Raw genomic sequence first — 22,568 nt, forward strand, 5'->3', positions numbered from 1 at the left:
AGCAGCTCAAAGGACTGGTCTCCCTCTGGGAGAGGGGAGAAAGATACCCCCTTTCCAGCTCACTGTTATCTCCAGGAAATTTTTCCCTCTTCTTCATCCCTTTGGCTGTAGCCCAGCTCCCATAGTACACTGAATACATGGTTATGGAGCCTTAGCTCCAATCCACCTTCTCCCTCACCCCCAAAGTCAACTCCCAGACTCACTAGACATGGGGAGGAGTTGTGATGTAATGGATAGAGACCAGCATTCAGAGTCAGAAGAACTGGGTTCAAGTCTTGATTCTGACACATCCTGACTATGTAACCCTGAGCAAAGACATTTGACCTCTGGGGTGTGTGTGTGGGGGAGTTAGGAAATTCCCTAAGATTATAAATTGCAAAGCAGATGTTGATCTGTATTGGGAAAGGAATTTCTTTCTGGGGTCTTCCCTCTACTAATAAAATCATAAGGCAAAAACCCCTAAAAGTGTCCCTCTTCTGAGGAAGACAGATATAGACATATACTCATTTTTCTTTTTAAAACATATGTATCCCTGCGGGAAATCTCCTAAGATTAGGATTGGTGGCATTATATAGGGAAATTAAGGCTCCTAGGATTTGGAATGACCAGGGACCTTTAAGATCACGTGGTCTCTCTTTTTAATAGTATTTTATTTTTTCCAATTATAGGTAAAGACAATTTTAAACATTTATTTTGACAAAATTTTGAGCTCCAATTTTTTTCCTCTCTCCCTCCACTTCTCTCTTCCTACAACAGTAAGCAATTTGATGTAGGTTATTTACAAGCAGTCATGTAAAACACATTTCCATACTGGTCATGTTGGGAAAGAAGAAACAGATCAAAAAAAAAATCATACAAAATATCAAGAAAGTGAAAATAATATGCTTCCATCTGCATTCAGAACCCATCAGTTCTTTCCCTGGAGGTAGACAGCATTTTCCACCATCAGTCCTTTGGAATTGTCTTGGATCCTTGTATTGCTTAGAAAAGCTTAGTCTATCAAAGTTGATCATCACACAATGTTACTGTTACTGTGTACAATGTTCTCCTGGTTCTGCTCATTTCACTCTGCATCAGTTCATGTAAATCTTTCCAGGTTTTTCCGAAATCCATCTGCTTATCTTCCTTATAGCACAAAGGTATTCCATTACAATCATGTACAACTTGCTCAGCCATTCCCCAGAGCTGCTATAAATATTTTGGGGCATGCAGGTCCTTTCCCTCTGTTCTCTTGCTATCATTTTACAGAGGAGGAAATATACGAGGCCAAAAGAGGAGCAGTGTTGGCTCAGCCTCACTGAGGAAGCAGCAGGAGGAGCCAGGCTTCAAACTCTGGTCCCTGACTCCAGAATCCGTGCATTTGCAAAGCTCCATCCTGTCCCGAAAGCCTAGGGCTTACCTCGGCTTCCTGCCCTCTTTTCTGGGATCCCACAGGACGTGGAGTTCCTTTGTTCCATTCTTTAACTCTGTATGGAAGTTGTGCCACATTCCCCTGTGTTTAAGGGGCTAGTTGGGATGAGGAAACTTCCACTGGACCCAAAGGAAGCCCTGTCAGTGACCAGCAGAACACAAGCTCCTTGAGGGCAGGGGCTGTCTTTTGTCCTTCTTTGTATCCAGGTTCTCAGCACAGTGCCTGGCACACAGTAGGTGCTCAATAAATGTTTATTGGCTGATTCATTCTATTCCCAGAATCCGGCACATAGTAGTTGCTTAACAACAACGACAAACAATAATAATACCAACTAGCATTTCCATAGCCCTGTAAGGTCTACAAAGGACAACTGGGGGCACCATAGGGCACAAAGCTGGGCCAGGAGTCAGAAGACTCATATTCCTGAGTTCAAATCTGGCCTCAGAGACTTACTGGCCGCGTGACCCTGGGCAAGTCACTCAACTCTGTTTGCCTCAGTTTCCTCATCTGTAAAATGTGCTGAAGAAGGAAATGGCAAACCACTCCATTATCCTTACCAAGAAAACCCAAATGGTGTCAGAAAGAGTCAGACACGATTGAAATAACTGAACAACAATTACAAAAGCATTTATAAAGCCCGATGAGGTTTACAAAGTGCGTTGCGAACAGCATCTCATTTGGTCCTCAAAATAGCCCTGGGAGGTGGACGCCATCATTAGCCCCCTTTGGCAGAGGAGGAGTTAAAGCAGACTGGGGCCACACAACTAGTAGGTATCTTAGGCTGAATCTGAACTCAGGATTTTTTGAATGCAGCCTCAGTACTCTCTATCCACTGTACTACTTGTACGATAGATTTTTGTCAAACCGGCCAAGTGGCTGATGACTTTTACTGCCAGGGCAATGATAATTCATATTTTTGTAGTGCTTTTGTGTATGGAGGGTGGGGGGGGGGCTTGTGATTGCACAGATAAAGAGAATGATCCGTAAACAAACTCCCTCTACTAATCCAAGTTGGCAACTATAGAGTGAAAGGAACACTAGCTCTGGAGTCAACAGGTCTGTGTTCCAATCCTGATTCTCATGTTTACTACCTATATGACCTTGGGCATTTTCCTGGGCCTCAGTTTCTGCAGTTATAAAATGAGAGAGCTGCACTGAATGGTTTCTGAGGTCTCTCCCAGCTCTAGATCTACAAAATGTTGTGTAACTTGTAGTTACAGAATTTCCTAAGGATACTGAAAGGTTAAATGGCTTTTGTTGCTGTTCAGTTGTTTTCAGTCACATCTAACTCTTTGTGCTCCCATTTGGGGTTTTCTTGGCAAAGATACTGGGGTAGTTTGCCATTTCCTTCTCTAAGTCATTTTACAGCTGAGGAAACTGAGGCTGGCAGGGTTAAAGAACTTGCCTGGGGGTCACACAGTTAGGGTTTGTCTGAGGCTGGATTTGAATGTGGGTCTTCCTAATTCCAGGCCTAGATCTCTGTGCACTGAGGTGACACCTAGCTGTCCCAACTAATTCATATCAGAGGCAGGACCTGAACCTAAGTCTTTCTTACTTAGAGGACAGATCTCTTTCTACTACACCATAATGCCTCTCATAGTACTTTATAGTTTACAAAGAACTCTGCTTTCTAGAATCCTATGAAGGAGGTAGTATGTTATTATCCCCATTCTGTTGTGGGTTTGTCCTTTGTTCTCCAAGAGGACCATGACATCAAGATGATGACATGACTTGCAGTTGACTTGGATTTGAGTGAGGAAGGACTGTGCAAGGTCACCAGCCTCACTTTCTCCTCCAGAGCCATCTGGGTCCAGTAGGCAGATATTCTGGAGATAGGCCAGGATGCAATGGGAGACCCTGGCTCTTTTAGGCTAAGGCCTTTCCAGGTTCTCACTTTGAGTGAGGGAACACCTATTCAGTGAATAGGTCTCCTTAAGAAATGAGTCAAGGGATGGCCCCTTTAATTTGAAAAAATTAAAAAAATCAAACCCGGAGGGCAAGACCCTCAGACAGACAAACTGAGGCTGAGAAATAAAGTGACGCATAGCCATACAGCTAGAAGGTGTTAGAATCACAATTCAGGCAGTCAGGCTCCTAGTTCATTATACCATGGCTAATAAACCGTAAGCACCTTGTGTCCCCAGGGCCTAGTATAGTATCTGACACACAGTAGGGACTTAATAAGTGCTTGTTGAATTGGAGTGGACATACCCTGCTGACTAGTCATGGTTAGAGTCAGAGAAGAAGTGAGAACAGTAATGGGATGTTAGCATAGATCGGGTGTTTTTCTTGTAGTGAATGAGACCCCTAACTCTCAGCCATAAGGACAGCCAGGCACAAGACTTTCCACCCTTTGTTCTCTGCCCAGGAAATGTGTCCCAGAGGCTCAGTGGCTCAGCCCCTCTGCTCTTCCTCTGATTCATGTGTCTGAAATATGGGGAGGAAAAGCTGGTGAAGCTGAGGAAGGAGGAGAATGGCCCTCAGCATCAAAGGTGCCAGTTCAGATGGCGCAGCAAGTGGCCCCCTGAGCAGGGTTGCTACTGACCTCTGAATTCATTCCAGATGGGAAAAAATTCTTCCGGGAGGTGGCTGAACAAATGGATTTGTTAGGCCTCTTCTCCTTTGGTGGCACATTTTACCTAGGAAAAGACTGGCTGATGGAAACTCAGAGCCACGTGTCTGTGCTGAGGAGAAGGGGTTCCCTCTAAAACCTAAAACAAATCCCCAAGCTCCCCTTTCCATTGAGGGGGCACTCCTCCCCTAAACAAGATACAGTCAAGGCAGTACAGATAGGGCCTATGGAAATGCACAAGGAGCTGACCAAGGTGTCTCAACCTAAGACAAAGCCTGGGTCACTGCTACAGAGGGTCCTTCCTCCCCAGGTGCACCCCCAAGCAGCGGTGCCTCTTGGCAAGGCCAAGAGAATCAATCCACTCCTGGTTGGCTGTTTCCATGGTGGTTTTGCAAGGCTTCAAATCATTCTAAGAGGCTCTGTCTTGATTGCCTGCTTATAAAAGCAATAGCTTGCATTTGGATTGATCTGTTTTAAATTTGGCAAAGTCCTTTAGACATTATATACATTTAATCCTTACAAAGACGTTGCCAGGAAGGTATTATTATCATTCCCACCTTCCGGATGGAGTAACTGAGGCTCAGAGAGGTTATGTGATTTACCTCTTTTACAGATATTTACCATCTCTAATATTTACAGGTATTTCCTATTCACAGATACAAAAAACTTTGAGGTAGAATTGGGATTTGAACCCAGGTCTTTTGGATGCTAAGTCCAGCATTCTATTGCTTCTCTTAGCTTGGTGCATTCTTAAAGAGGAACACTGCTTTTCTTTGTGTGTGCTGGGGTAGTGCTCATAGGATGAACTCTTCAGGTGGAGCCTGGGGAAAGTGGACATGAAATTGTGCAGAAAAGGTCTTGTTTCCCATTTCTGAATAGAATAGAGACCCAAAAAGTAGCCAAAAGTCAAGCTGCTTACCTGGCACTTAGAATTTTGTGGCTTCGAGTCCCTGACTGAGTAAAAACCACCATCTCCAGTTGGTGACAGCTGAGTGAGGCAGCCATCTGGTCAGGGTAGCAGACAGCATGCACCCTCTATCCCCTAGTGCTCCTCCTCCAATGCACTGGATTGTTAGGGGTGGGGGGGATGACTGATTTCTACCCTCAGTCAATCAATAAGTATTTATCAAGTGCCAACTATGTACTAGGCACTGTGCTAGGTACTGGGAATACAATGACATAAATGAAATGATACCTACCTCAAGGAGCTTATGGTCAATCAGAGTGAGCCACATTTCCAACCAAAGGCACCTCAAGCACAGCATTCCCAAAACAGAACTCATTATCTTTCCATGCAAAGCTACCCTTATCTTCCATACTCCCCTATTACTATTAACAGTAGCACCATCCTCCCAGTCACCAGAGTTGGCAACCTCAACGTCTCACTCACCCTCCCATCTGGCCAGTGGACAATTCTTATTTCTTTGGCTATACCATGTCTCACATCTGTCCTCTTCCTTCTGCTTATCCAGCCACCACCCTAGTTTGGGCCCTCCTTACCTCTCCATTAGATTACTGCAATAACCTCCTCGTTGGGAACTCCTCCTCAAGTCTCCCCTTGTCCACTTAGCTGCTAAAGTGATGATTTTCCTAAAGTGCAGGTCCAGTCATTCACCCTCTTGTTCAGTAAACACCAGTCTCCCTATTGCCTTTAGGATTAAATATGAACTCTTCTGCTAATCTTCTCTTCTAAAATCTCTTCCCAACCAGACTTATACATTATTATTCTTGTATTCTGGGATCTAACCACACTGACCGACTTGCAGTTCTATATACAGATATTCTGATAATATACTCCTCCACACTTTTGTACTGGCTATCCCCCATACCTGGAGTACACTCCCTTTTCATCTCTACCTTCTGGAATTCCTGCTTTCCTTCAATGCTCAGCTCAAGTGTCCCTTTCTACAAAGAACATTTCCTGATCTTTGTCTCCCAAGTTGGTTGCATACTCCCTCCTAAAATTATCTTGCATTAATTTTTAATATATCACATCTATATGTGGTCTCCTCTTTTAGAAGGTAAGGCTTCTTCAGGCCAGGTACTGTTTCAGTTTTGTCATTGGAGCTCCAGCACGTTGCACAGTCCCTGGCACATGTATTAAATACTTAGTGAATGCTTAATGAATGCTTGCTCATCGATGGACAATGACTGATGTTGTTCAGTCGTTTTTAGTCATGTCCAACTCTTCATGACCCCATTTGGGGTTTTCTTGGCAGAGATAATGGAGTTGTTTGCCATTTCCTTCTCTAGCTCATTTTACAGATGCAGAAACTGAAGTAAGCAGGGTTAAGTGACTTGCCCAGGGTGACACAGCTAGTACTAGTAAGTGCCTGAGGCCATATTGGAACTCAGGTCTTCCTGACTCCAGGCCAGTGTGCCACCTAGCTGCCCAATTGATGCAAGAATCTAAATACAGTTATCCCTCCCACATTGTGGCATAGGGGGGAGTGTTAGGGGCAGGGCATCCCCCAATCTGGAAAATCTGCTTAAAATTTTTTCACCCTTCCATCACATCAGAGAAGAAGTCTGAATCATTATAGTATTAAAAGATAAAATATGTTGATATACAATACCATACATATATTTTCCGCATTTCTGAATTTCTAAATTTTTCCTGTGTTGTCTGTTGGCCGTCATGTATCATCAGTGGCTTCTGCAAAATTCCCCCAAATTCCTACTAATTTCTTATGCCAACCCACAATATATTGAAACTACAATGGGGAAAATGGTCATGTGGATGATTTACAAAGTCATTTGGAAGAAGGCACTAGCATCTGGAGAGATCAGGAAAGGGAGGAGGAAGGAACTTGAGCTGAACATGGAAGAAAATTAAGAGTTTCCAAGAAGGACCAAAGAGGAGAGAGGGTGTGTTAGGCATGGGGGACAAGCCTGTGCAGAGCTAGGAGGCACAATGTCATTTGTGAGGAACTATAAGGCCAGTTTTACTGAAAAGTAGACTTGCTGGAATGGTAGGCCTCCGATGACCCTGTACTAATCTCACCTTCCCAGGGAAACAGGGTCCACTCCTAAACATACTGTGCAAGTGTTTGTAAGCTCCCTCTGCGTAATTATCTCAAGTCTGAGACCAAGCTGGCAATCCAGAAATCAAAATCCAACCAGGCTTTCATGAATCCTGTTCTGTGTTTTTCACATGACAACTGTTGTTAGTGTTAATAAAGAAGCACTGAAGGGGTCACAAGTGGAAAAAGTTTAAGAAGTTCTGATTTAGAGGTTATTAAGATTAAGAGGTCTATCCGGGGTCTAGTCCTAACCTGTCTACTCTAGGAGATATACTGTATGACCTTGGACAGGTCCCTTCCTTCCTCTGGGTCTCAGATAATTCTTTTTTTAAAAAAAATTTGATTTTTAATTTAGGGAATGAAACAATAATTTCCATAACATAGTATAATAAAAAGATGATTGTTCATGAAACTGCAAATCTATTAGGTGCATCATGCTATTCTCTTCAAATATATAATAAAGTTATCATGTAAATTTCTTTTTTTCTTCCCTCTCTCCCCCGCCCCACCATTACCATTAGACACAAATATGTATATATATATGTAGGTATATATATATATATACATACATACATAATATGTGTGTGTGAAATATATACACATACAAAATATGTGTGTGTGTGTGAAAAATCATTCATCTATAAAATGATGGGGCTGGACAATGCCTGACAGAGTAGGTAATCAATGAATGAAGGGAGACTTGATGAGCACTTAAAGGCAATGTTGTAGGGGGTTTAGACTAGACCAGAAGTCCTTAGTTTTTCTGGTGTCATGGACCCTTCTGGTAATCTGACAAAGTCTAGGTACCTCTTCTCAGGAGAACATTTTAAGATGAATAAAATATAATTCATAGGATTAAAAAGGGAATCAACTATAATGACTCAGAGGATATGAAACACAAGGGTGTCATATGGGGTATAACATATTTTGGAAGTGGGTTTGGAATAGCAATGCTTGTAATGCAGACTGTGTAGATTCAAGAATAAATAAATCTACAAGTACCGTGATGTTTTAGGTGAAACTGCAGGCCACTTACTATTTAAAACAGAAGGAAAAATTGCACCCTATCTTCTCAAGATCATCTCCAAAGAGATTTTTCTAAATACAGGTTAATCAGTTGTTCTTCCCTTCTTACTCACTCCTATCCCACCCCCAAAAAATCAAAATTAAAACAAAAAGTTCGTGGATCCTCTTATCTTCTGTTTAAGCAACTTACCCCATCTCCTGACATCTAGCACTGGGCCATGCATGGGTGGGGAGGAGGGGGCCAGTAAATAATCCTGGTGATAATGCATCCCTTCCAGGACACTTTCAGAAAGTTCAGTTCTAGAAAGGAAGAGTGAAATATGGAGACAGAAAGAAGGAAGAAATGGAGGAAAACAGCGAGAGAGGAGCACATCATCTGGACTCTTCTGGCCGGGCCAGTCTGGGGGCAGGGGCAGAAGGGAGCACGCCACACTTTCCCCACTTCATTACAAATCAGTCAACAGCGTTTATCAAGACCTAAGAGCCGCTGGGCCTCATGCCAGGTGATGAAAGGGCTGCTTCAACATGAAGGATATATTAACTGTGAATTACTTCTGTAGGACACACCACTGGTGGATTCTGCGAAACCCCAGACTTAGACAAAACCTTAAAGATGGTTTGTTTAGTCCAATCAACCTGTTCATTTCACAAGAGAGAAACCGGAGCAATGCAATGATGATGATGATAAGGCTGCTGGGTGGTTCAGTGGCGAGAGTGTTAGACCTAGAACAGGAGTTAAGAAGACCTAAATTTTAATCCCATCTCAGACACTTATTAGCTATGTGACCCTGGACAAGGTATTTATCCTCTCTCCACCTCAGTTTCTCCATCTGTAAAATGGGGATAATAATAACTCCTATCTCCTGGAGTTCTCTTGAGGATCAAATGAGATAGGAAACATACATAAAGTGCTTTGCAAAACTTAGAGCACTATGTAAATGTTAGCTGTAATTAATGATTAGTTAATATTAATAAGAATGACTTTTTCTTGTTCAGTCATTTTTCATTGGTGTCCAACTGTCCATGATCTCATTTGGAGTTTTCTTGGCAGAGATACTGGAATGGTTTGCCTGTCCTTCTTCAGTTCATTTTACAGATGAGGATGCTGAAGCCAACAGGGTTAAGTGACTTGCCCAGGGTCACACAGCTAATAAGTATCTGAGGCTGGATTTGAACTCAGGAGCATAAGTCTTTCTGGCTCCAGGGCCCGAATTCTATCTACTGTACCATCTAGTTGCCCTGCAATAAGAGTAACTACATACCATTAAATATTATTATATATTATTTAAATACTAATAATAATTATTAATAACGATAGCTAACATTTATATGGTACTATAAGGTTGCAAAACTCTTTATACATGTTATCCCTCTCATTTGGTCCTCACAAAAAGTCTGGGGTTAGCTGTTATTATTATCTCCATTTTACAGATGGAGAAACCAAGGCTGAGTGACTTTTTCAGGGCTAAACAGCTAGGAAGTATCAGATGCAGGATTTGAAGTTATATCTTCTGAGTCCAAGCCCAGCACTCTAATCACTGTATTGAACTGCCTCAGAAGTCCAGGGAAGGATAACAATTTGCCCAAAATTGTACTGAGCGCTAGGAGATGAGGTTTTCTCAGAAGTTGCAGTATATCTGGGTGGCCCAAACGGTGATCCATGCGAAATTTTTTCTGACCTATTTGCCTTTATCCATTTTACAGGGCCCCGGAAAACATTGAGACCTCTATCCCAGCGGTTCCTCAGCTCTGACCTAATCAACACGACATCTGGCCCTGATTTTGTGAAGGAGCTAGTCACGTAGCCCAAGGCATCATCCGCAGACCAGACGGGACACATCTGGGCTTTAGCCTCTCTAAGGGCCTTTTCCAGGCTATAAGTCAAAAGGCGATTGTGAGAGGGAGGTCCCCAGTGACTCATTTCCCCCTCATCACATCCCCTTGTGTGTCTCTTTTCCTCCTGGAGATGCACCTGGGGATGCTCTGGGAGTCCAGCTGCCCTGATCAGACACAGGGACAAAGAGGAGGAAGGAGGGTCATAGCGTTCAGAGCTGGAAGGAACCACAAAGGTGATATAGCCCAGCTCCTTCATTCCACAGGAGAGGATGCTGAAGACTTGAAAAGTTAAATGATTTATCCAAGGTCATACTGGGAGCAATGGGCAGAGCAAGGATTTACAAGGAGAAATAAAAAAAGTCTGATTTATTTGGATTAACCATATGAGCCTACTGAGGTTGTATAACTTGGTCTTTCCACTGTTTAACCTCCAATAAAAAAGCCTAAAGCAGAGAAACTTATCCTTGTAGGTTGCCTCTTGATTTAGAAAACCACAATTTAACATTATTTATGTTGTACTGCATTTTTATTTTGTTAAATGTTTTCCAATTTTATTTAATCAGGTTCAGGCCACACTCAGGTGTTTGATATCTCTGATCATCGTCATTTTCCTTTGTTCTTTACTTTTAACTTTTGCAGACTCTTCTATAGCATTACTTTACCTAAGTGATCTCATTGGAGGCTTACAATGATCCTGAGACCCTGAGGAACACACTGCAGGTATTATTATCCCCATTTTACAGATGAGGAAATTTAAAATCATGTCTGATTCTTCATGACCCTATTTGGGGTTTTCTTGGCACAGATACTGGAGAGGTTTGCCATTTCCTTCTCTAGCTTATTTTATAGATGAGGAAACGGAGGCCAACAGGGTTAAGTGACTTGCCCAGGGTCACACAGCTACTAAGTAGCTGGATTTGAACTTAGGAAGTTGAGTCTTCCTGACTCTAGACCTGACCCTCTATCTACTGTACCACCTAATTTCCCTGTATAGCACACAGTAGGCACTTAATAAATGATACAAGACAAGAAAATGCTTTTCCTTCTTTCAGAGAGAGTAGGCTTGACTGAATCCTAGGACAGTAAAGGGAGAAAGAGTAATTGCCCTCCAGACTTCCTTAAGCACTTTCTCATAGACGGCAGACATTTAAAAGGAATATTCCCCAAATTCTGAAAACACTGAGAAGTTACAGTCTCTCGAGGATAAAAAAAGACCATTTATAGAAGCCCTGAGAGGGCTATTTGTGACCAAACTAGATGTCTGATCCTAGGACTGTACTCTGGTGATTACATATGTAGTACAGTTGGGAAGTAGAATGTTTGTGTTAATCAAATATTCTGATTAGAAAGTGGTGCATTGAGAAGAAACCTGGATTTGAGGAAGGAAGATATGGGCTTGAGTCCGTGGGCTCAAACCTTTGGGTGAATTGCTTTAGGCCTCAGTTTTTCCATCTATAAAATGGGGATAACCAATATCAACTACTTCAGAGGGATGTTATATAGATTAAATGAAAGAAAAATAGCCTTTTATGTGCTTTGTAACAATAAATATCTATAGAAACGTGAATAATTAGGTGATTCGTGACAACTTGCCAAGATATGGAAAATTAGAGTCTTACATGAGTGCCTGAGGATTGAAATCACCTTTAGGCACTGTTAAAGCTGACACAAATACAGTTTAATCTTTCAGTTGCCTTTTGGTGTTTCCATTACAAAATTTCTTATTTTCACATTTCATTGTTCCGATCTACTACAATTGTTGGTTAATCTAGACTTTCAGAATTGTGTTCCTAACCTGTCCCATTTGTTGTGGCTATCGTGAAGGCAGGACAGAGGCCATGAGGGGCAGGTGAGGCCTTGTCATGGCAGAACAATACTTCCCTGAGGAGTTCATTTACTTGGGTGGCTTTTCCACTTTTGTCTTTCATATTCTTTTGTGTTGTGTGTCCTTGGGAAACTCTATTTTGCACTGTGTTTGGGAGCTCTCTTTGGCTAGACATCTTGGGCACAGGGAACACCAAATAATCGGACAAACTGTACATGTATTACAAGGTTAGCAATTGCTGTATTCTTTCTCTAATCTCGAGTGAATCAGAAGTCATGGGACTCCAGCGGTTGGGAAACCCTGATGAGTAGCACTGGGGAAAAGGCAGATGCTTCCAAAGACTCTGTCCCCACACTGGAACCTTGGCCTTTTTACCAAATGACTAAAATGTGGCTGCCACTATTGGGGAAAATTTATTTAAGCATTTCTTAAGCACCTACTATGTGTCAGGCAGGCACTGTACTAAGTGCTTTACAAATATCTCATTTGATCCTCACAAAAACCCTGGGAGATAGTTGTTATCAGGATCCCATTATACAGGGAGGAAATTAAGGCGGCTAGGGTTAAATGACCAGCCCAGAGTCATACAGCTAGAAAGTGTCTGAACTTAGGTCTTCCTGACTCCCGGCCCAGCACTCTCTAATGTGCCACCTAGTCAGTCCAGTTTTAAGAGGAGCAGAATCCTAAGTTCTCCATCATGGTTCTAGAGAAGGCCCTGAGAACTGCTGAGCTCTTTGGTGGGGTTGGGGGAAGAAGGGCTGGGTTTTAGGTGCTGGCCAAGCCTCCTTCAGAGTCAGGAATCGTCAGTTTGAATGTGTCTGGTTGTTTATAAGGGTATATTTCCTGCTCCCTTCACTACTGTCTGCCTCAGGAACACCTCCTCCCAGGGAAAAGAGAAGGCTCCCAGGCCTGACAGGGCTAGGCTCAGACACACAGGACAAGGCAGGGCCATGGCTTAATTGGGATGAATGTTACATCAATCTTCATTATAGGAATTCACATCAAACCACACTGCTCCTCTATGATATCCAGTAAATGCATTACTGATGTGTAATCCCTGGTACTTATCTTCAAGAGTACTCTCAAAGCTTCCTCCTACATGCAGATTTTAAACTGGAGAAGAAGCCAGAAAGGGATTAAATCCAAAGCCAGAGAAAAGGAATGTACTTAAATCCAGACCTGACCCCTGCTACTCACATCAGGCTGAAAAAGATGACCATTATTCTTGTCCTGGAAGAGAGGCGGATGCTTTTTGTGCTAGAAAATAAGTTTAAACCACATCTCTTCAAACCCATTCAAAGCATTAGACCCTGGATGCTGTGCTGGGCTCTCTGTCTCTTGCGCCTGGGACATGTGCAGACTCACAGCTGCTTCTTGGAAGCCTCCAAGGGAAGGCACAGCCAGTCCTGGAGATGGGATATTTGCTATGATAGGATCTGTGACCCAGTATCAATAATTACTGAATCTACCTAGAGCCATAACTATGAATTCTTGTGCCTGGGGCAAGTTTGGCTGCATTTAGGGGAGGTATGGAGGATAGTCTACCCTGCTTGGGCATAGTCCCAACTGGGCAGGAGGTAGAGGAGAGAAAGTAGTAGGAAGTAGAAGTATTTCTGGGAGAAAAAGAAAACATTTGTCTCTGGTCAGATTCAGTCATGGCAAGTTGTCCTTCTACCCTATCAGGAATAGTTACGTTGGGCACTTGCCAGATGGAAGTCCAGGGGAATAGGAAGCAGCAGGTTAGTGATGGGGGAAGGAAAGGGACAGTACTTCCGACTAATGCATTGTGGAGGCTATAGAAAACCATAAGATGCTAGGTAGCAGGCAGGAGGACTGCTGTGGGAAAGAACAGGGAACCCCAAATGTTGGCACCTGGGGAAAAAGCCCTGATGGCTCCAGCCTAGTTATAGATCTGTATTCACATAGCCACATAGCTGGGGCTATAAGGTCTTAGATACATAAAACTGTAAGACATAGTTATTATTCTTGAAGGGTTCATGGCTGCGCGGGCATAATTAACTTACAGGAAACAATTAGAAACAATTAAACTAAACTACGTTGTACCGTGACCACGAAACTGTTGTTGTTTGGTCATCTGTCAATCATATCCAACTCTCTGTGACCCCCTTTTGGGGGCTTTCTTGCAAAGAGACTGGAGTGATTTGCCATTTCCTTCTTCAGCTCATTTTATAGATGAGGAAACTGAGGCAAAAAGGGTTAAGTGACTTATCCAGGATTCCACAGTTAGTAAGTCAGTGTCTGAGACCAGATTTGAACTTGGGAAAATGAGTCTTCCTGACTCCAGGCCTGCCATTCTTTCCCTTTTGTCACCTAGAAGGTGGGTTGAACAAATTTGTGATAGTCAGTTTTGTGGGTTAGATGTCTTCTTTCCTTCCTGCCTTCCTTCCTGCCTTCCTCCTTGACACATAGTGGGATTGGGGTTGTTGTAAAACTACAAATGATTTGCATTTGTAGAGGATCTTTCCTCTCTAAGTAGAAGTACCGGTCTTGTCCAAAACAAACAAAAACTCCATGTGGCAGCATTTCTGATTTTAGGTGATGGGGACGGGAAGTTGACCAAATCAGGAATTTTGTTGACATGGAGAATATGTCCAAATGTTGGCAGAGGAAGTATGGTCTAGTGAGACTACTGAATCTAGAGTCAGGAGACCTGAGTTTGAGTCCTAGTTTTGCTACAGACTCACTGTATGACCTTGGACAAGCCTTTTCTTCTTTCTAAAGCCTCAGTTTCCTTATCCCTAAGATCATAGACTTAGACTTGAAGGATATCTTAGAAATCATCTCATCTAACCCTCTTCATTTTACAGATTGGGAAACTGAGGCTGAGAGGTTACATGACTTGTCCAAGGTTCTGACTACTAAGTAGCAAGACAAGATTTGAATCCAGATTTTATGACTCCATCTCCAGCCCTTTCTGCTACACTGAAGTCACATCCTTTCCTTCTTTGTAGAAGAACAAATGGGAGGGAAATGAGGGAACAAGCCAGTGTATGGAAAGAAAAGAGCTCAGAGCAAAATCACCCAGGATCAGAGCTGTGACTAGGGTTGGGTGATCAGCGCTTTGCCCCAGGGCACTGAATTTAAAACAAATTGTCTGCACCTACAATTTTTTTTAAGTAGCACATAAACCACAGCGCCTAGTACCTAATTAGCAAGAATAATCAGTTAAAACAGGAAGCTACCACATGTTACGCTGGTCAAACTGCTTCTGCCAAGCCCTGCCTGCCCCTCCCCTTCTTTCCCAAAAGTCTTAAGGCAGACTGTGCAGCTTCCTCTAGGTGTGGTTCATGATACGACGCGCAGAAATTCCTAATTGTCGTTCTTCCTAGGATCACGTGAGTGGATGGGTTTACCAAGGATCCAGTCTTTATTAACAAAGAGTGAGAGACTCTGTTTTTGCCTGTGTCCTTCTGTCCAATGTCTGGCACATAGTAGGTGCTTTTAAAACATGTTTGTTGGTTGATAAATTTAATGAAAATAGAGAGACTGGAAAGTTTGAAAAGGACTCCCTCAAACAAATTCTAAAGTTTCAGATGGCAGTTTCACTCTAATTGCCAATAGGTACCTCAGTCTTCCCTAGAGAGGCCAGGAGCTACACCCTTCCCCTCCCAACTCCTCCTCCCATTATCTACCGCCTAGGGCCCAAACGGCAACAATTACCCTTAAACTTGAGAGATGATCCCACAGTAGTGGAGAAGTTCAGATGAGCTAATGTATATAAAGAGTTTTGCAAACTTTAAAGTGCTATGCAAAGTCATTTATGAGAATTCTTTTTGGCTAAAAACGATACAGAAGGGGAGACTCAAGGCAGGACGTGAGAACTGTCTTGAGATACTAAGTTTCATTGATATCTTTTCTTGCTTATACTACATATAATAGTAATTTCTTGGGTCTTGAAGTTTTTCAAAGGTTAAGGTGGAAGGGCAGTAGGTGGCTCAGGAGGTGGAGTGCTGGGTCTGAAGTCAGGAAGACTCACTTTCCTGAGTTCAAATCCTGCCTCATACACTTGCTGTGTGACCCTGGGAAGTCACTTAACGCTGCTTGCCTCAGTTTCCTCTGTAAAATCTGTAAAATGAACTGGAGAAGGAAATGACAAACCACTCCAGTATCTCTACCAAGAAAACACCAAAGAAGCTCACAAAGAGCTGGACAAAACTGAAAAAACAACTGAATGGCAACAACGACACACAGCTAGGAAGTCTGTTAGGTATGATTCAAAACCTGATATTCTGATTTCAAGTCCAGGCCCCCCCTATGCTTCCCCTAAAGTCAGGATCTGGCTTAACTGGATCTTGTATTGTTGACTCTAAAAAATACAAATTTTTATTAATATCTTTTTTATCATTTAAATGTATGGCACCTCCTTCATCCCCTCCCCTATGGCCTTCTCTTATATTCTCTTTTTAAAAAAGAGAAAAAATTCAGCAAAACCAATGAATATATCCCCCAAATACGGCATTTTACATAATGTTTCACCCTCATGGATCTCCCGTCTCTGTAAAGGAGCAAGGGGAAGCCATGCCAAGTTGTCTGCAGGCTCATTTTCTCCTTAACTGCTTTTCTCGGTTTTATGAGACAATGCTGCTTGTCAACTTCTTCTGGTGTTTTGTAAGATATATGTATAGGAAGAGGTCGAGCCAGATCACATCTGGGGAAGTTATGCTCTCAATGATCCCAAACTGCTCCCTAGTGCAAAGGCCCATCTCTTTGACTGAAGCCATAATAATGCATTTCTTGTGCCCAGAGCAATTACTACAAATTCTGCTGAGGGCAGCTGATCAGGGAGGGGGTGCTGGACACCATTCTGTTGGGTGAGAGGTAACACAGATGCCAGGATATTGGCACAAGGCCCCTGCAGGGAAGACCTCCACCAGGTGAGGAAGAACTCACCCCAGTCTACCATCTGGTAGCTTTGCATTTAAACGAATAATTCTTGCTAACTAAGTGCAAAGTTCTGCTGTTTCTATGATGCTGAGAGACTGCAACAGTCTGGGACAAATTCCCAATCACCTTGCCCTCATTATACGCCTGCCTTTCATAGCATCAACACTGATTTTTTCCTGGTGATGCTACGTCTGCAAATAATACAACATCATGCTCTTCCAAATATCAAAATGACAGAGACCAAAGGGTAGCGGAAGGATCTACAGTGGGCATAATCAAGTCACAGCAGGCTGACAATGACGATTTATACAGGAGAGTGGCATAAAAGTCGATCTATTCCCCCCCTCCCCACTAGTGCCTTCCCTCTGAGATTGTCTCCAATTTAATTTGTATATATCTTATAGATATGTAGTTGTTTGCTTTTGTCTCTCCTATTAGAGGGTAAACTCCTTGAGGTTAGGGCTGGTTTTTGCTTTCTTTGTACCCCCAGCACAAAGGACAATAATAGGCACATAGTAGGTGCTTAATAAATGCTTGGTGAGTGACTGGACTGATTAAGGGCAGGCTGACCAGAAAAGGAGATGGGTCACTCATGCATTAACAGAAAGGATCATAGACAACCTGAGGGCCAGGTAGGTGCCCTTGAGATATAAAAGAACGGGAGGAAGGCTGTAATATGTTGGAGATCTTCTATGGAAGAATGAGGGGGAAATGGGTAAGGATCCTATAGGGTGAAAAGCTATCATGGTATCATCATTTGCACCAGGTGTCTTTGAGGAGATGAGGGGACAGAGAATCCAGAGCAGATGGAATTATAGAGAATAACACCAGGACTGAAAATGACCCTAGGATCATTTGCTTCAACCCCATCATTTTATAGGGAAGGAAAATGAAACCCAGAAAGAGGAAGTGGACTCTGGCCACTGACCAAGTCGGACTACATTTGGGTTACTGTGGCTACCCTCTGGCCATCACATTTTAGGAAACATCCTGAGAAAATGGAATGTACCTAGAGGAGGGGAACCAGAATGCAAAAAGAGTTACAGACCAAGTGACATAAGCACTGTTATAAAGTTTAAGTTTAGAGGAGGGGAGACATGGAAGGGAAGGTTTAGTCTGGAGGAAAGAAGGCTTAGGGGGAATGTGACTGAAGTCTTCCAATATTAGGACTTGCCATGCTTGGGCCTAAAGGGCAAGACTAGAACAATGGTTGGAAATTGCAGGGAGTCCAAATTTGGCTCAAGATAAGGAAAGGCAGCTGGATGGCACAGTGGATAGAGCTCCAAGTCTGAAGTCAGGAGGACCTGAGTTCAAATATGACCTCAGACGTTTACTAATACTAGTTGTGTGATCCTGGGCAAGTCACTTAACCCTGTTGGCCTCAGTTTCCTCATCTGTAAAATGAACTGGAGATGGAAATGGCAAACCACTCTAGTATTTGTGCCAAAAAAACCCTAAATAGGGTCATGAAGAGTTGGACACAACTTAAATGAATGAACAATAACAACAAGGAAAAAATTCCCTGATAGAAATATCTGACAAAGCAATGAACTTCCTTAGGGATTGGTGGGATCTCCACATGGGCAAGTCTTCATGTGGAAGCTGGGAGTCTAGCTGTCAGGGAGGCTGCTGAAGGTTACTGCTCAGGTAGGGGTTGGACCAAATGACCATGAAACCTCCTTCCACATCTACTTCTTTGAAAGTCCCACAGACTCAGAAAGTCCCACAGCCTCCTGGCTCACATGATATAGCTGCCTTATCATTCCACTCACTAGGCTATTTTTAGATTAGAATCACAGAATGTGGCGTTGAAAGGGACCCTCAAGGTCATCTAGTCCACCAGGCTTTTGCCGTAACCCATTGTCTTTCAGCGTGGGAAATCTCAAAGACCACTCTTTGAAGAAACCCAAAGGCCTGGAGGCAACCATTCCCACGTCCAGTCCTTCCCCATCCTGCCTGGACAGCCAGCAACCCTCAGCTTGTCCATGAAGACTTGCTGATAAAGAGTATAATATTTTATCAGAAGTATTCAGGAAAGGGGGCCTGGAATGAAGCCACAACTGTACTTAAAGTTTAAAAAAACAAACCCCACGAACTTTTCTCCAGCTGTTCTTTTCAACCTGTTGTTTCACCCTGTCTCAGTTTGGCTGATGGTGCTAAAAACACCATCTGGAAGGTAGACTCTGAAAGATAAATGTATGGACTTTCTTCATTCCTTTCTTTTTTTCCTTTCTCTCTCTCTCTCTCTCTCTCTCTCCCCCTTTGTCTCCTCTCTCTTCTCTCCTTTCCTCTCTCCTCTCTCCCTCAGGTTGGAAGTATAGGGGCTACTCATGGACTCAATCTCACTCTGATCAGCATGGAAACTTTGATTGCTGTTTCTGATGTGGGCCAATATTCTCCTCCTTAGGAAACCTGGTGGCCCTCTGATTTCAGCACCTTACCATATTAATGCTAAACTTAGTGCAGACACCCAAAAGACTTAGTACACTATGGTTCAGAAGCCCTAAACTCAAGAGGCCCTCCAGGCTGGAAGGTGGGCTAAACCCTCTGTTTTGTCCTCCTCGTGAAGTTCCTTTAGTGCTGAGATTGTCTGTCTGTTCCTTAATATAGGCTCCAGTCATTCATTAAGTACTCTTGCTTAACAAATTATTAGTACGGGTGTTTGTCCTTCGTTGCTGAAGAAGACCATGCCATCAGAGAAATAATGACATGATTTGCACTTGACTTTGTTTTGAGTGAGGGAGGGCTGTGCAGGTCACCAGTCTCACTTCTCCTCCAGAGCCATCTGAATTCAGTGACCTGATATTCATCAGGATGACTGGAGATGACCCAGGTTGAGGCAACTGGGGTTAAGTGAGTTGTCCAAGGTTACATAGCTAGTGAGTGTCAAGTGTCTGAGGTGAGATTTGAACTCAGGTCCTCCTGACTCCTGCAATGGTGCTCTATCCAGTGCACCACCTAGCTGCCCCTTATTAGTAGACATGTATTATAAGAAAGCATATACTAATGCTCTATGAGTTAGCAGTACATGGTTTAATGGTTTGGGGGTGGGAATGTAGGTCAGTGATATAATACAAAGGACAATAGCACATATTTTTCAGCTCTTGGTTTACAAAGCTCTTGATACTCATGCTGCCATTTGTTCTCAGAACAGCCATGTGAAATAAGGAGGACAAGTAGGATCCTCTATTTTGCAGGTAAAAAGATGATGGACCAAAGAAAGAAGGGCAAATAACTTGCCCAACATCACATGATGAGCAAGCCTCAGAAGCAGAACTTGAATCTGGATCTTCTGACTAGAGGGACCACATTCTTTTCATTGCACCACAGCTGTATGAGTTAGTGGGCTGCTGGGCTAGCGGGGCAAAGGTTGGTGGTATGTAGAGCAGTGGTAGATACAAATCCAGTTCCCAGTTCTGCACAGCATTATCTCAGGGACCTAGTGTTTCCTGTGGGAAAACAGGCACTGAGAAGAGGGCAAAAGCATGACCTCAAAAATCCACATAAACAAGCAAAACCCGAAAAAGGCAAAGACTGAAATGATCAATTCACCCTGGGTCTTAATCACTCACACATGGCCTCAGTCAGGGTTCCAAATGTAACAAAAGGCAGGATTGAGTGCTCAAAGAGATGAGAAGTATTTGCTTTTATCCTTGAAAAGGTCCTATGTGCGTTCTTTGATCTGTATTCAGAGCTACAAAAAATAGAGCAATAGATCTGGAGTCAGAAGGCCTGGGTGCAAGATTCAGTTCAGCCATGTATTACCAGCACAGTTCTGGGCAAGGCCTTCACCTTCTCTGGGCCTCAGTTTCCTCTTTACCAAAATGAGGAGGTTGGATTGGATGATCTCTAAAATTCCCTACCGAGGAACAATATTTTTCTCAAAAAGACAACAAAGACAACAAAATAATACAAACCCCATGAGGTAGACAGTGGAAGTAATATCACCCTAATTTTACGGATGAAGAAATAGAGGAGTATAACGGTAAAGGGCCTTGCCTAAGGTCTAGGACCCAGCCTTGGATCTCCTGACTCTCAGTCCAATGTTTCTTTGTTCTATTAATGTATATCATTCCTTATCATCCAACAAATGTGGCCTTGTCTTACAGTGATTATTTAGTTGCCCTTACCTGCATCCCTTGCTTGTACCTCATGAGAACAAATGGAACGAAAATTGGGATGTATTTATGGGTTCTGGGTAACTAAAGCTTGTTCTCTTGGGAAAGAGATGTCCGTACTTGTACTCTAATATCAGGGCCAGGGTAAGACATAAGCCACTTTGAATATGGATCAGTAACAAATTTAGGCTCAATCTTAGAGGCATCTGGGAAGTGCAGTGGATATAGTGCAGATCTTGGAGTCAAGAAGAGCTGAGTTTGAATCCTGTCTTGGACAAGTACTAGCATGTGATCCTGAGCAAGTCACTTAACCTCTGTCTTAGTTTCCCCATCAGTAAAATGGAGATAATTATAGCACTTACCTGCCTTCCTGGGTTGTTGAGGAGATCAAATGAGTGAACATATATAAAGTCCTTTGCATATCTTAATGTGTTACATTAATTATTATTGTTGCTATAATCTAAAGGAAAATTTCCCAACAGTCTGAGGAGCAGTGAGTTAGTTAGCCCTTGAAGGTTTTAAGCCAGGTTAGCTGACCATGAGTCAGCCATTCTACAGAGGAGTCCCGTTTTCAGGTATCATTTGCTCGAGATGGTCTTTGAGAGTCCTCCCTACGCTGAGATTCACCATATGGTCTTTCGACCCAACCTCATTAGAGTTTGGACATCCGATAGAGGAGGACAAGGAAGGAAAAAAAAAGATGAGAACATTTGATTTTTTGGCTTCTTGTGACAAAAGGGAGTTTCAGAAACTGAAGATACAATAAATAATTATGACAAGAAAAAGCAAATAGGAAAAATTCGGGGAAACTTGGAAAGACTTTCATGAGCTGGTGCAAGGCAAAGTGAGCAGAAGGAGAACAATTTACACATCGATCATGGTAAATACAAAGGAAAACAACTTGCGGAAGTGTTAGCGCTCTGCTTAGCGCAGGGCCCAATTGTTACTTCAGCACCAGGAGTGAAGAAAGCATTCTTCCCTCTGTTCAGCTGAGAGGTTGCAGACTATGAGTGCAGAATAAGGCATGCTTTGTTAGATACAGCTAAAGCATGGGCTTAATTAGGCTTCTGTGTTGTGAGAGAAGGTTCTATTTGTGGAACGCAGTCATTGAGAAATGACAGAGATAAAATAAAAGAAAATCAGCAAATCATTCATTTAATAAATTCCCAAAAGACTTAATAGATATTCTTCAAGTTTCTAAGGAACGGACAGGGCTTTCTTTCTTCATCACTATGGGCTGCAGAATGCCACAGGGCTGAGCAGGACTGTAGGATGATGATACATAAGGAAAGTCAGAAGTCTCCGGCTAAAGGAGCTGGTGGCTGCCAGAAAATTCTTACCTGAACTTCAAATTGAGTGCAGAACCTCTTACTCCTATTCTCAGGCTTGGTAACCAAATGGCTTCTTGCATTTAAATCTCCCAAAAGCCATGAACTGATGGAACCCAAACCTGTAGCCCAGGAGCCTTATTATTTGTGGATCATATAGGCTTAGTTAGGAAATCAGTCACACATTCTCTGAGACACAATTGAGAGCCCCTTGGTGAGACTTTGTTGGCATAACTCATAGCTCTACTCAGGCTGGCTGAGGGAAGGCCTTAGACAACTTGAGTGATTCAGAGAATTTATCTTTAGATATCAGCTCCCTCCTTTCTTCCAAGAGTAAACTCTAAGCTGCCACTTGTACCCTTACTCCCTGTATTGGGGACACCTGGTTTACAATCCTGGACTGACTGAGATAAATTCATTCAGTCACTTAGCTCATTCAGCAAACTCCTAAGCACGTACTCATCAGGATGACTGGAGGGCCAAGGTCTCCTAGTGCATCCTGGGTCATCTCCAGTCATCCTGAT

At 42.9% G+C, this 22,568-nt stretch overlaps 1 protein-coding gene across 1 annotated transcript in view; it reads right to left on the minus strand.

The window, feature by feature from the left end:
• Positions 1-22,568, minus strand: part of COL23A1 (collagen type XXIII alpha 1 chain) — a 470,602-nt gene that overhangs the window by 118,058 nt on the left and 329,976 nt on the right. The window lies entirely within an intron of this gene.

This window comes from Notamacropus eugenii, chromosome 1, assembly GCF_028372415.1.
Source record: "Notamacropus eugenii isolate mMacEug1 chromosome 1, mMacEug1.pri_v2, whole genome shotgun sequence".
Taxonomy (NCBI): domain Eukaryota; kingdom Metazoa; phylum Chordata; class Mammalia; order Diprotodontia; family Macropodidae; genus Notamacropus; species Notamacropus eugenii.